The following is a 13876-nucleotide window of genomic DNA, read 5'->3' as shown; positions in this document are numbered from 1 at the left end:
TCCTTGAAGCCTCTGCCATGCTGCTAATCAGAATTCTTTGCTCCGTGTGGTGACACAGAGTTGATTTGGCTGTGCTGCTATTCAAGACTTTGCTCTGACTCTTCCTTTATTGGATTCTCAGTTTCTTGACTCTCATGCCTTCCCCTTTCCTGATTTACTCCTGTATTTCAGTGAAACACATCTTCCAATAACTTCCTGAGAAATGGTGCATGGGAAATAACTTTTGAAATTTTGCATATTTAAAAATATTTTTATTCTCCCCTCATATTTGATGGATAGTCCTGTGGTTCTATAATTCTAGGCTAAAAATAATTTTCTCTCAGCACTTTAAAGGGAAAGTATTGCTTCATTGTCTTCTAGCTGCCAGGGTTTGTGGTAATTCCAATGCTATACTTACTCCTAATCATTGTTAGTTGTCGTTTTCTTTTCTGGAAACTTTTACTATCTTCTTTTTATTTGGGGGGAGTGATATGTCAGTATTATCTGTTCTATGCAACTTAAACTAAGATCCTACCATCTAACCGTGTTTCTATCATAACTACCTTGCCACAGAGAGCACATCTAAGGCTGTTACGTGGAATTAGTTCGCTTTCCAAACTCTAGGTCTCTTCTGAGTCATTAACATTATCCATCTTTCTGAGTTTTATTCCGATGAGTCCCCTCATCTGCCATGTGCCATGAAACAATCCTAGGAAGGTGAGTTGTGACCCTGAGTGCCTAATAAGGTGTTCACGGACCTGACAGCTACTTTTCTTTTGTAGTGCAAGGTTGCATGTATGTACAACAGCTGAATTTTTGTGTGGTATTATCGAGATAGGCTGCACTCATCCTGGCTAAGATTCAACATAGATGGCTAGCTAATGTCTTCCGATGGGAAAATTTATAGACTTTGTTTTACTGTCTTATTTTTCATCATATTTTTCAATTGTTAAAATAATACATATTAAATGCAGAAAAATCCAGGAAAGAAATTTATTCATTGTGCCAAGGATTATAAATATTCACATTTAACACCTGTTACTGAGAATCGCATGTGTTGTTCCACACTTTAACAACGTATCAGGAGCATCTCCCCAGGGCACTAAATATCACTGCACATATTGTATAACATGATTTTTGATGGTTGCTCAGTATTCCAGCATATAAACTTGCATTATGTATATAACTTTTCTCTTAGAACTTGAGACTGCCATTTTTGTTTCTGTTTTTGCCTTTGCTATCCTAAGTATTGTGGCAGCCAAAATGGCTCAAGTCTTTTCAGCCCATAAATGAAAATGGAATTGCACTAACATTAATTTTCAAATTATGAGGTGTCACAGCCCCTTCCTGCATGATTTAGTCCCATTAGTTATTTCCAGAAGGCCCTGGAGAAGTCTTACTTATAAACAGGGGTAAGTCAATATATGTCCTGCCCCTTGTGCATCTTCAAAGGATTACCAGCCACAGAAATTTAATGAGGGATCTTGATGCTGCTGTAAATGCTGGTACCTCCTGGGAGTGCTCCTTCTCAGCTGGCCCACACTGCACCTCTGGAGGTCCTTCGCAGTTTTTCCAGACTCTACTATGACAATGTTCTGCCAAAGAAAGGACAGAATGTGCCTGTTCCCATTTTGAGCTGAAGTTTGTTTTCTAGGTCCTAAGGCAGCAATGCTTATACCCAGAGTCTCTGTAGGCATTTCTTGAAAACAGCCCTTCAGCTTCTGTTTTGAGGGCAGTGGTTTTCTAGGCTGGTTGTACTCAGAACCGCGTACAGGAGTTTTAGAAGATAGAGACGCCCAGGTCATACTTCACATCTAATGAAATACTTTCTCACGAAGAACCACAGGTTGTGCATTTCAAAGTCGAGCAAAGTACATCAGTTTTGTTGTGGGTAGTAGATCCTGTTGGTTCTCCTGGTAAATCCTCTGTCCTGGAATTACAGCCCTCTCTCAGCTGCTGCAAACGCTGTGGTTAACAGCTTACGCTTGCCATCTTTCCCCAGGGATCATATCTGCCTTCTTGCCCAGAGATGCCAGGGAGGTGACACCGGTTCTATAGAGTAAGGCAATGTGCAACTACTCTTCTAGAGGCCCACGAGCAATCCATGGAACTGGCTGAGGGACAGACAGAATGTTATTTCAACCACTGATCTGATTTTTCTCCTTCTCCCCCAGAGGACACTCTCCCCTGTCTGCACACACATGCACACGCACATAGAAGTATTCCATTACTTTTTTTAACAGAAAAACAAAAGTCTCACTCATATTAACTCATCTCCTGCTTCCTGAGTCTACATTTATTGACCTGTCTTTGGGCATATTGTTTTTTATTTCCTACTGTTGATAACGATAAATGAAATTGCTGGTCTGATCATAAAACTTTTGATGCATATTGCTGATGGTTTCTCTGAGAGTTAATTCTAATTTACTCTGTAACAACCAGTGTATAAGGCTTCCATTCTCCCATACCCCTCCTAGGACTGCCCAGCTTTCTACTCTAGTTTCTCTGGGGAGGGGAGGAGTCAGACAAACATAAATGGTGATGACAGTCTATGGTTGGTAAAAGTGGAATTGAATATAGGTAGGAATCAACCTAGAGGCATGAGGGGTAGGGAGAAGATTTGATAAACCTTTCGGACAAGGATGATAGAATGTAAAATGACAGATTCTCAGCTTAAGAAGGAGGGACTTGGAGGCTATCCAAGCCAAGGTGAAGAATGTATGTCCTTTGAGAGATGCTGCTTAGATTTTTTTTCAGTCACCATATTCCAACTATTCGAGGAGGTAAGGGCTGATGTAGTTGAGTTCAGTCCAAGACCGTGAACTCACTCATGCTACTATGGAATGCAGCGGTAGAAGGAAGAGAAGAAATAGCTTTGCATGGAGCAAACACTCTTTTCTCTTTTGTCCTTAGATTATTTCCCCTGTATTTTTCCTTGGCATTGAGCTGTAAGGACAGCTATAAATGTGTATTTGTGATTTTGTGAGCTTTGGGCATAGATATAACAAGTAACTGTATATATAAATCTTTTTGCTCTAGAGGGCTTCACGTCTGCCCATTATAACATTCTACTTCCCACATTGGTAAATGAATAAAACAATTCCACACAACTATTTTGCTAATTTCAGGCACCTTCAAGGGAGATCAGGAAGTAAAGTGGGTTCTCTGATACTAGGAAGTCTCTGTTCTGGAAGATTCCCATTATCTGAGGATTTATACACCTAGGTTTTTGAGAAGAAATGAAGCACAATCTAAAAAAAATAAAACTTAAAGAAAGTAATAGGAATTCTATCCATTTGCCTTGATTCTCATGAGAGCAGAAATCTAGGAAGAACTACTCATGAGTTACTATTCCTGCAGGTCCAGGCCTTGAAGGTACATGGATTGATTTATTAATATTTATCCTGGAAGTAGGTTAACATAAAAAGACTTTCTGATTATGTGTATACTGTCCCTCTGCAGACTCTTCTTCCAAAACATCTTTTTAAAAGATGTAATATGGCCTGGGATGCCTTGGTGACTCAGTCGGTTCAGTGTCTGCCTTTAGCTCTTGTCATGATCCTGAGGTCCTGGGATTGAGTTCCACGTGGGGCTCCTAACTCAGCAGGGAGTCTGCTTCTCCCTCTGCCTGCCACTCCCCCTGCTTGTGCTCGCTCTCACTCTCTCTGACAAATAAATAAATAAATCTTGAAAAAAAATAAAATAGAAGATTTAATATGGCCTGGCTAAGAATCACAGAGAGCTGGACGCATGCACCCAGGTAACACTTCCTGCTCAGAAGCAGTCAAGTCAGGGCAGTGTGTAGAGCAAGAGACCTGGGATTCGGCTGCACAAATATCCTCACAGAGGTGCTGAATCATCCTGGAAAGCCAGAGAGGAGCTGTGTGCCAGAAGCTCCCCTAAGCTGCCTTCAAAACTCACATGATTAAATTTCTGCTGGGGTAATTTGCTCTGGGGATCTCCTGAGTTGCTTGAATGGATAAAAATAAGCTGTCAATTAGCTGTGAGCTAACTCTAGTTAGTAGAACAGGGTTCCAGCAGGTTCTGCTTCTGCTTTAGGCCAAGCTCACTGGGGTTAAGGTGACGTGAAAGGCTCCTAGTTCCTCCTGCCTGCACCACCGACTCCTCACTTACTCCCTCTAGTTCCTTCAGTCCCCATTTGAAGATAAGAAAGTTATGTTAATATAAATAAGAAAAAAGACGAATATACTATGTTTCCATCTTTCCCCAGGGAGACCTGACTGGGAAACTGTAGGGCTTGTGACTGTGTCTCCTCCTTTGATTTGATCCCAACATCCCACTATTTTCACAGAATATTTCTGAAGCTTAGTCACTGAGGTTCCAGCTCTCGTCCCAGGATGTTCTTCTTACCCCGTGCATGTCAGTGGCTGTAAGGCACACTTGCTGGAGGCAGGTACTGTTGGATTCACACACAGTATCTGCAAAAATTAGACTAAACCAGGAGAAGAGTGATAAAAATAGGTAATAATTAATGAGAAGAAATGTGCCTAACCAGATGTGGAGTAAAAATAAAACAATAAAACACGTGCAAGGACACAGCCCTTGAGCAGACATTCTCACTGGGGTCAGATAACAGCCAGTGGGTGGAGACTATGGTAGACATAACTGTCCAAGTCTGCTACAGACCAGACATCCTTACAGGGCTCCCTGTAGGGACACCTAGAAGACTGTCCAGGTGAGGACACCTGGAACCTGTCAGTGGTGATGACACCTGGAAGGGAGGCCAGGTGGAGAGGTGCAGGTCACTCTTGTCTTTGAGAACAGAGGCAACTTACTCGAGGACTTGCCGAAGCTGCCCCAGAGCCACACTAAGTCCTGAGAACCTGTGCCTGAGAGCAAAACTGTGCACCTGAAGTGGGACCAGCATCTCTCCCATCCTGCCCGGCCTGCTGAGGGGGACATGAACACACATCTCAAACTGTTGTTGGGCACAGAAGACTGGGGATGGGACCAGGCTGACAAGGATGTAGTTACTCGAAGGGGGGCTTCCATGAGGGGAAAAGAAAGCAGGATAACTCTTGTTCTGCCACTAATCCTAATGAGCATCTCTTGGGTTCAAGGAGAAAAGGGTCAGAGGAAAGGAAGAGAGTAGAGGCAAAGCAGTAAAGAGCAAAGAAAAAATAAGATGGCACAAGCAAGTGATGTGGAAGACTATTGTGGAGAGTCTTCTCATTAGAGGATGCAGAGTAAGGAGAAAGCCACTTACCTCTGCCCATCTACCTTTTTGGATTTGGGGACATGGTGGCATAAAATTCAATCCAATTAACAGGATAAAACAGGATTTACTATATGCCAGACACCATGTTTCATGCTGTAAGGACAAGAAAAGGAAAGAACAGTGCCTTCCTGTCGGGGTAATGGCAATATGGCAAGGCAGAGACCACATTCAGAAGGAATAATAATTCCCAACCCACTGAAGTAAGATCCGTGATAAAGATGCAAGGGGGTAGCAGCACGGGGACAGATAAAACAGGATTTACTATATGCCAGACACCATGTTTCATGCTGTAAGGACAAGAAAAGGAAAGAACAGTGCCTTCCTGTCGGGGTAATGGCAATATGGCAAGGCAGAGACCACATTCAGAAGGAATAATAATTCCCAACCCACTGAAGTAAGATCCGTGATAAAGATGCAAGGGGGTAGCAGCACGGGGACAGAGAGGAGCAGAGTAATGGATGCTACCTAGGAAAAGCCTCACGGAGCAGCTGTGAGTATGAAGACCAACCAGGACACAGAGCAGACACAGAGGAAGAGAACTACCTTCAGACTGAGGAGAGAGCCCCAGCAGAATGAGGCGAGAGCCCCAGCAGAATGAGGCGTGGAGCTGCGGAAGGAGGCTTGTTTTTGGAGAAAGGTGAAAGGAGCTAAGTGTCAACCATGGGCGGTAAGGCTGCAGGGGAGGGCAGGGCCAAGGTTACCCTGTCAGGCTAGGAGGGTTTGATCTGATAACGTACAGGATAGGAATGCATTGAGAGCTATTAACAAAGAGACAGAATCACAGTTGTGCTAAAAGAATGTGACTCTGGAGGTATTACGCACGATGCATTGGAGAAAGCAGAGACGGGAGATGGGGAACTTCGCATGGCTGTGTCCCAGGGTTACTCGCATTCATGCACATCCTGCAAGCGCAGGCACTGCCTTCACGCTCAACTATTTTTTCAACGATGTTTTTATAGTGAATAGTCGTGGAAGAGAGATAGTGTCTCTCTCCAGAGCAAAACCAAGCAGGCCCACTGTCTGTTACAGAAGATTTCATTTTCCCTAGGGTTAGGTTTTCCTCTCCTCTAATGGCAACCCCCTGCTATGCAGGAATCTCAGTGGCCCTGTGGAACTTGGAAGTAAGGGGAACTGACAGAGGGATACTTGCGTGTTGTTTTCTGTGTTGTGAGAAATAAATGACTTGGTTTCTGACCCCATAGCTTACATCGTCTGCCATAATCCATGAAACCATGGCAGGCTAACTCATCACCCACGTGGAGTGTAAAACTCTCACATTGTTCATAATTTTTGATGGAGGGAATACTGTAAAGAAGCCTTTTCAAGAATCTTAATAGTAAACGCTGGTTTTAGGACAAAAATAGAATTTAATTTATTTTTGTGCCAGTACCTGACATTTACATATGACCAATTTTATAATGTCTAGAAAATACTGTTTCTTTACTACAGTCTGACCTGACCCCATTGATGGTAGTCAGTTCATCCCATAGCTTTCTCACCCACTAGAGTCTCAGAGGGGAAGTATGGCTCCAGGACAGGATGGGTGTCAGGGATTCCTATCACGCACAGAGTACTTTTACACTCTGAGTTTGCTTTCAGTGTTCCTACATGAAGCCAAAATAGCTGTCCTAAAATGTCTTTTTATTGTAACTATCCCGGTATTCAGCCAGTAGCCTAGCATATACTAACTAATCAGTAAATATTTAGTGCCTGAAAGTGAAATAAAGTAATTAAAATGTAAAAATAGAACTTGTTGGGAAATTCTTGTCTTTAATTACCTACTCCAATTCCAAAGATAGAACTGTGTTTAAAGTTGTTTAATTTATTGTCTTTATATAATGTGACTGATATTAGATATTTCTTTTTTTTAAAAGACTATTAATTTTTGAGAGAGAGAGAGCACAAGAAGGGGTGAAGGGCAGAGAGAGGGAGACAAGCAGACTCCCTGGTGAGTGGGAAGCCGAGGTGGGGCTCGATCCCAGGACCCTGGGATCATGACCTGAGCTGAAGGCAGATACTTAACTGACTGAGCCACCCAGGCTCCCTGATACTAGATATTTCTCAGAGTGGCTCTGCCACTTATTATTTTTGAAACCCTGAACCTCAGGGTTCTCACCATGAAGTGGGACATGATTATTTTTAAGGTCGTTTCCAACATTGGATTCCAAGAAGCCCAGTTCATGGAACTGGGTAATAATGTTATTTCGAAGTTTTTTTCTCTTGAAAAACACAGCCAGAGAAGTTATTCTAATGAAAAGAAGGAAAGATGAGCGAGTCAAGTATGTGAGTATGTTAAACAAACTTCAGTTTCTTTTGCTATTAATAACTTTCTGGCCCCTTTCTTCACTTTGAAGCAAAGCCTAAATGAAAAGGTAGCAATTCTTTAACTTTGGAGTAGGTTCATAGTATCTTTAATCTCTTTCAAAGATGACAAACCATGGGTTTTGCTAAGATTCTTTCACATGGGCATCAAAATGGTGGTATTCTCACCAAAATATAGAAACACGGTTTGAGTGCTGAGACTTCAGCTGGTATTCTTATTATTGCAACTAGTAATTAGCTTTTATTGTTTGCAAAAAGTGTGGAAAATCTGATAGGAAAATTCTTCACTGTTGGAAGGAATGGCCTATTCACCGTGATTGCACAAAAACAAAGGCACCTCATGGTGGTGTTTCTCCTGCCAAATGTAAAGATGGGCATATGGCTGTGTGAGCTCAATTGGTTGGACCACTGTGTTATAAAGGCCCAGATCATGGGTTGAAGTCCAACATGGGCCAGGCAGCTCTTTTCTCTTCAGCCCTGCCAACCATCCTACAAACAGGAACTTAACTGGACGTCAGACCCTACTGATGGCATGTCAGTTACCACTTCATACATGATAGCAAAAAGAAGGTCACCAAGTCCACTCTGTTCTTCTGCTTTGAGTTCATGATGTCTTTATCTGCCAAAGCAATTTATTTCAACAATTACTAATTGCTTTAATGTGCTTGTAAAGTTTGGCCCGATACCTAATCTGGAGAAGCTTACCATCTTGAGTGGAAAAAGTAACTCACATTTTCTTAAAATAGTTTTATTCAAACTATTCATATGCATGTTCAGCATCAGTGACTTCATAATTTTTATAACTACTTTTTGAGCCAACTAATGTTTACCTAGAGCAAATCATCTTCACTTCCAACTAAGCTGTTTGAGATATCAGCCTAAAAGTAGAATCTGTGTCTGCTTCTGTTCCTGGAAACGTTATGCGGAGCATGAATACCAACTTATGTAACATTTGGACATTAGGACAGTCTTCTCCCTCTGCTTTTCATCCTTTATGTGTATATATATATATTTTTTTTAAACTTCACAATGCAGTCATTTACCATATTGCTTTTAAAAATTATCTTTGGAAAGTTGGTTTTCAATGGTATTCATTACTTGAAACTCTGAAATTATACCTTCAGGAAAAATGATCAAATTTTCCTTTTTCTTTTTTAAAAAAATTCATTCTTTATATTTGTACCTGAACTGATCTGACTTCCTTAAGTTTCCTCCCACTCCTTTACTTCTTCATACACATTTGAGTTCTCTATTTTCCTGGCTTACTTGAAAGAATATTCTAAGATCTAACTTAGACTTGTACACTTATCCTTCACTGAGCAACGTTAATTTTTTCCTGACAACCATGCTACTAAGTGAAAGGTTCTTAAATTAAAAACAACAACAACAACAACATAAAAACCTTCAGTTGAATGAGAAAGATCACGATGTATTCCATTTTGGCATAAGATATCCAAACAATTTTCACAGATAGAAACATTTGTTGATAACAGAACAAAAGCAAGTTTATATAAGCAAAACATAAGTTTGTAATAAAGATATGTAGATTGTATATAAAATGAAATGTACTAAAAATTTACTATATGGACTGACATGATGGTGAGTCTTGGGGATAGAAGGGTATGAATCGTTCTTTGTAGATTCTTCTGTACTGTTCTGCTCATCAAATTTTCAAACTTAAGGAGGCTCATTGTTATCTTGCACTCAAATCGCAGTGAAAAGCAAAGTTGTAGTGCAGAAAATGCCTTTTAGGGCAAAGTAAAGGCTAAACACAGAGTGCTTTGAAGTCTAGGAAAAAGCACATGTGCACATTTTCTATGAAATGTCACAGAAAATCTGAACTTTTCATATGACTCACTTTACTTACATACCCAAAGAGAAGGGTTTTGAGTTTATCTAAATATGGCACACTATTCAAATTTGTTCTATACGACAGTCTTTGATCACAGACTTGCTTGCTAAGTAAACATGTGTGTCTTTGCCTGAATTATCATTTTATTTTATTTTATTTTATTTTATTTTTTTTTAAAGATTTTATTTATTTATTCCACAGAGATAGAGACAGCCAGCGAGAGAGGGAACACAAGCAGGGGGAGTGGGAGAGGACGAAGCAGGCTCACAGCGGAGGAGCCTGACGTGGGGCTCGATCCCATAACGCCGGGATCACGCCCTGAGCCGAAGGCAGACGCTTAACCGCTGTGCCACCCAGGCGCCCCTGAATTATCATTTTAAACTATTGCTTCTTAAAGCACATTTATTTAATGTGTTTTTAGATGAAAAAAATATTAAGAGAGAAGCAAAAAATCATCTGGAAAGTGGCAGAACTTTTCAAGGGTTGTTATAAAAATTGTCTAACTTATTAAAGTAATTGTGTGGAGTGAATCTGTATTCTTGGTCCCAGAGGCCATTTTTGGACACTTAGCTAGGTGAGGTGTTCCTTCCCTTTATTCTCCTCTGTGTAGACCTTTACTATCTCTTTCAACATTGCTTTTAATGATCTCTTTGTGTATTTCCCTGCTGTCTTGTAAGATCTTTGAGGGAAGAACCAAGACCTTTTTGTCGCTAACGCTTAACCCTATACCTGGCCCTTAGTTTTTGAATGCATCAATGAATGTGTAAATGTACACATTCACTTTAACAGTCAGCCTCCAGATGAAGGCAGGTTTCTGTGTTACCTACTTAATAGACCACTGGAAATAGGTGTCTGTTTTAAGTTACCCCAGATCAATAGAGAATTTCGTGTCTTAGAAAACATTTCTCTCCATCAAAAATCTGATAACTTGGGTGGAAAATTACACTAGTAATCAAAAATTTACCTTTTTTATTTGAATTTGCCCAAGTTTCAATTGGAATAAAATACTGGGTTTCTCTTTTAGTGACCTGAGACTCTTTACTCTGGGTACCAGATGGTTTTCTCTTTTACTTGAAAATGAAAACATCTGACAGACTTTGTCAAAGCATGTGTCAGTAATGTTATTCATGGGGAAAGTCTTCCAAATGACATGCTTGTCTCTGAGGGCATTTATCTGGGGCATGTGTTGTGTCTTCAGATGCCTCAAGTTCACACATTAAAGATGTTAGTTCAGTTGTAAATCGTTGCAGGTCTATGGGCTCAATGCTTGAAAGAAATCGTACTCTGGGAAAATGAACATTTTCACTCTTCTTTTTCTTTTTAGGGTTCTAAAATACATTTCTAAACTGTAAGGGAGAAAAATTTTATATTTTTGTTCTTAAAAATGATTCCCCTTACATTGATTCTTCATGCACTGACAGTCAATCAAATTTTCTTAGAGACTTCTAGCATTCACTAAGAAGTTGTGCCTGGGGGAACATCCGGAGGGTCTTCGGCCAGGCCTTGCCCCACACTCAGTAACCAATAACTGCTCAAAACATCACGTTGTGCTGTGATAATGCACTAATATCTAGCCCAGAGACATCACTGCTCACAGTGCCATATAATACTTTTAATAATGAAGATAGGTTTTAGTGAAGTTGCCGGTCTCTTCACCTCATATGAGAGCTGACAGACATTAGAAAGACAAGTGTCTGGATGCAGAGATTGTGATCCTAGAATACTTTGTCTCTTTACAGGTCTGACCACACAACCCTGGATTCATTAGCACTGTGCCTAGCCCTCAGGGAAGTGATCGTTTGACGGATCAGCATTCTGTGTCTAATTCCTAGAGGAAGAGGAAGAAGAAGAAGGACTTCTCATGATAGATACAAAGATTTATTATAACACTATAGTAATTAAGATGGTAAAAAACCAGTGAAGGGGTCAAGAAACTGACCAGTTTTTAACAGAACCAGATGTGTATACATGAAACTTTGATATAGGAGTAGCATGTAAATCAGTGGGGGAAGGAAAGATATTTCAGTAAGTATAGCTGGAAAACTTGGTTATCCATGTGGAGAATTTGGATTGTTATTTCAGATCATTCAAAGTCTGAACACAAAATATGTTAAAAACTTAAGTATCAATAGCAAGATTTGAAAGTTTTGGGGAGGGTGGGGGATGTTCTAAATGGGTGATCGGTATAAAGGAAGGCACTTGTGATGAGCATTGGGTGTTATACGTAAGTGATGAATCACTAAATTCTACTCCTGAAACTTAAATAAATAAGTAAATAAATAAATAAATAATGGTATGTCTGTCTGTCTGTATGTATGTATGTTTTGGGGGAAAAGACATTGACTGTCTTTATAAAGCATGTATAGGCAGGATACTTTCTTAAGACAAAAAAACTTCTCTAACCATAAAAAATAAAATTTGAGAAATAACAACCACAGGGAAGGATATGGAGAAAAGGTCACTTGTGCACTGTTGGTGGGAATGTAAAATGGTACTGTTGTTGTGGAAAATTGTCCAGCAGTTCCTCAAAAATGTAAAAATAGAACTGCCATATTATTCAACAATTTCACTTCTGAGTATATACCCAAGAGAACTAAAAGGTTTTGAAAAGATATTTTTTCACCTATGTTCATAGCAACATTATTCACGATAGCTAAAACATGGAAACACCTCAAGTGCTCATTGATGGATGAATGGACAAGCAAAAGGTGGTATATACATACAATGGAATATTATTCAGTCTAAAAAAACAAAGGAAATTCTGACATTTGCTACAACATGGATGAACTTGGAGGAAGTTATGTTAGGTGAAATAAGCCAGTCACGAAAGGACAAATATTACAAGATCCACCTACATGAGGTACTTAGAGTAGTCAAAATCACAGGTACGGAAAATAGAATAGTGGTTGCCAGGGGCCGAGGGGAGGGAGGAATGAGGAGTTAGTGTTTAATGGGTACAGAGTTACAGTTTACAAGATGAAAAGAGTTCTGGAAACAGATGGTGATGATATTTGTACAACATTATGCATGTATTTAATACCATGGAACTGTATACTCAAGAACAGTTAAGATGGTAAAATTTGTTATGCATATTTTACCATAATAATAAAAATTAGGACACAATAAAAATATATTTGGACCAAGAAGCCTGAAAGACCAACCACAGAATAGGATCTCAGTTTCGGTGTGAGAGACGAGAGCTTCTCTAACTCGACAGTATTATTTAAAGTCCTCTCTGCTCATTTCCAATCTACTCTGGGAGAATGAACCAGGATTGCAACTTATGGCTGCCTGCTTTTCTATTGCCTCCATCCTACTGCAAATCCCCAAGTCCTAAAATGGCTATAAAAATTGTTTATTCAGGAGTTATTAAACTGGGCAATAATTTAGACCTAAGTAGTATTTCCTAAGAAAACTAAGTGCGCAGGTCCCTGTACTTAATAGTACAATGAGTACTATTGTCCCCAAGGGCTCTGGAAGGTCATAGCTTCTAAATTTCCTGTCCTCCATCATTGGGGTAGATATTACTAATGGCAAACATGCTGGAATACTATTTCCAGCCCACTTGGGTCTAGCATTTATCTTGGTCTTGTTAACTGTGTTTAATGAAACCCACCCTCATTACAGATAAACATAAAGAAAAATTATAATCAAACTACGTCTTTAACATTCTCGTCAAAACAGTTGTATGATTTAGTATAGTTATTCAGATTTTAAGTTGTTGCCTTAACAAAATTGAGGTAAAGGGAAAAAAGAGGATATACTGTATTGTACCTAAACTTGTGTAATATCGGAAGGCCATTTGTCACCAGTAGAGAATATACTCCCGACAACTTTTTAGAATAAAACTTATGCCAAAGAACTTTTGAAATTATAAGCTGCAACCTTAGCTTGACAAGGCTTCATTTACACCCTAATTGCTTTTCTCTTAGGATTTAGTCCTCAAGGCAGAGAAGAGTTTGTCTCCGAGACTCTGTCGCTTCTCCATCAATGAGACCTCTGTCAGCACTGTATAAATAATTATTATTAATAACCACCATCACCATCTTATCTTTCTCTCTTGCTCTTGCGCATAGCCAGCACTTCTCTGATAACCTGCAAGGAACAGGTTTATTATTTAGTTGCTGTGATGTATAGGAAGAGGCAAGCATGCCGAGGGCCATGGAAAAATTCCGATGATAGTAATTGGGTAGAATAGCTTCTGTGCCATGCGACTACAAGGTTATTTGCAACGTAAATATTTTTCAGTGACCTGAAAATTGTAATTAGGATATTTTGAGTTTTAGGCTCTATAGAGTGGCAGGAATTTAAATTTTGAGTTTTAATCAATAAGCAAATATTTGGTGAGTTTTCCTACTTGTGAAGTGCCTGCCTCAAGCAACACATTCAAAAGGAGTGCCCTCTCTCCCTCTCTATGCCTAACACGAAGCTTATGTCAAGGACAAATTTCCTTCCTTCTATAATTATAGTGGTATATTTCTTGT

At 39.8% G+C, this 13876-nt stretch overlaps 1 long non-coding RNA gene across 1 annotated transcript in view; it reads left to right on the top strand.

The window, feature by feature from the left end:
• The window catches only part of LOC123789004 (uncharacterized), a 117034-nt gene extending 103622 nt beyond the window's left edge, over positions 1 to 13412 (top strand). The window contains exon 9 of the long non-coding RNA XR_015723878.1: positions 11132 to 13412. This is a non-coding gene — a long non-coding RNA (uncharacterized LOC123789004). The remainder of the gene's footprint in view (positions 1 to 11131) is intronic.
• Positions 13413 to 13876: the final 464 nt, after the last annotated feature.

This window comes from Ursus americanus, chromosome 3 (assembly GCF_024610735.1).
Source record: "Ursus americanus isolate L20-20 chromosome 3, mUrsAme1.1.p, whole genome shotgun sequence".
NCBI lineage: Eukaryota > Metazoa > Chordata > Mammalia > Carnivora > Ursidae > Ursus > Ursus americanus.
The sequence above is the reverse complement of the archived record's forward strand: the minus strand, read 5'-3'. Positions and strand labels throughout refer to the sequence as shown.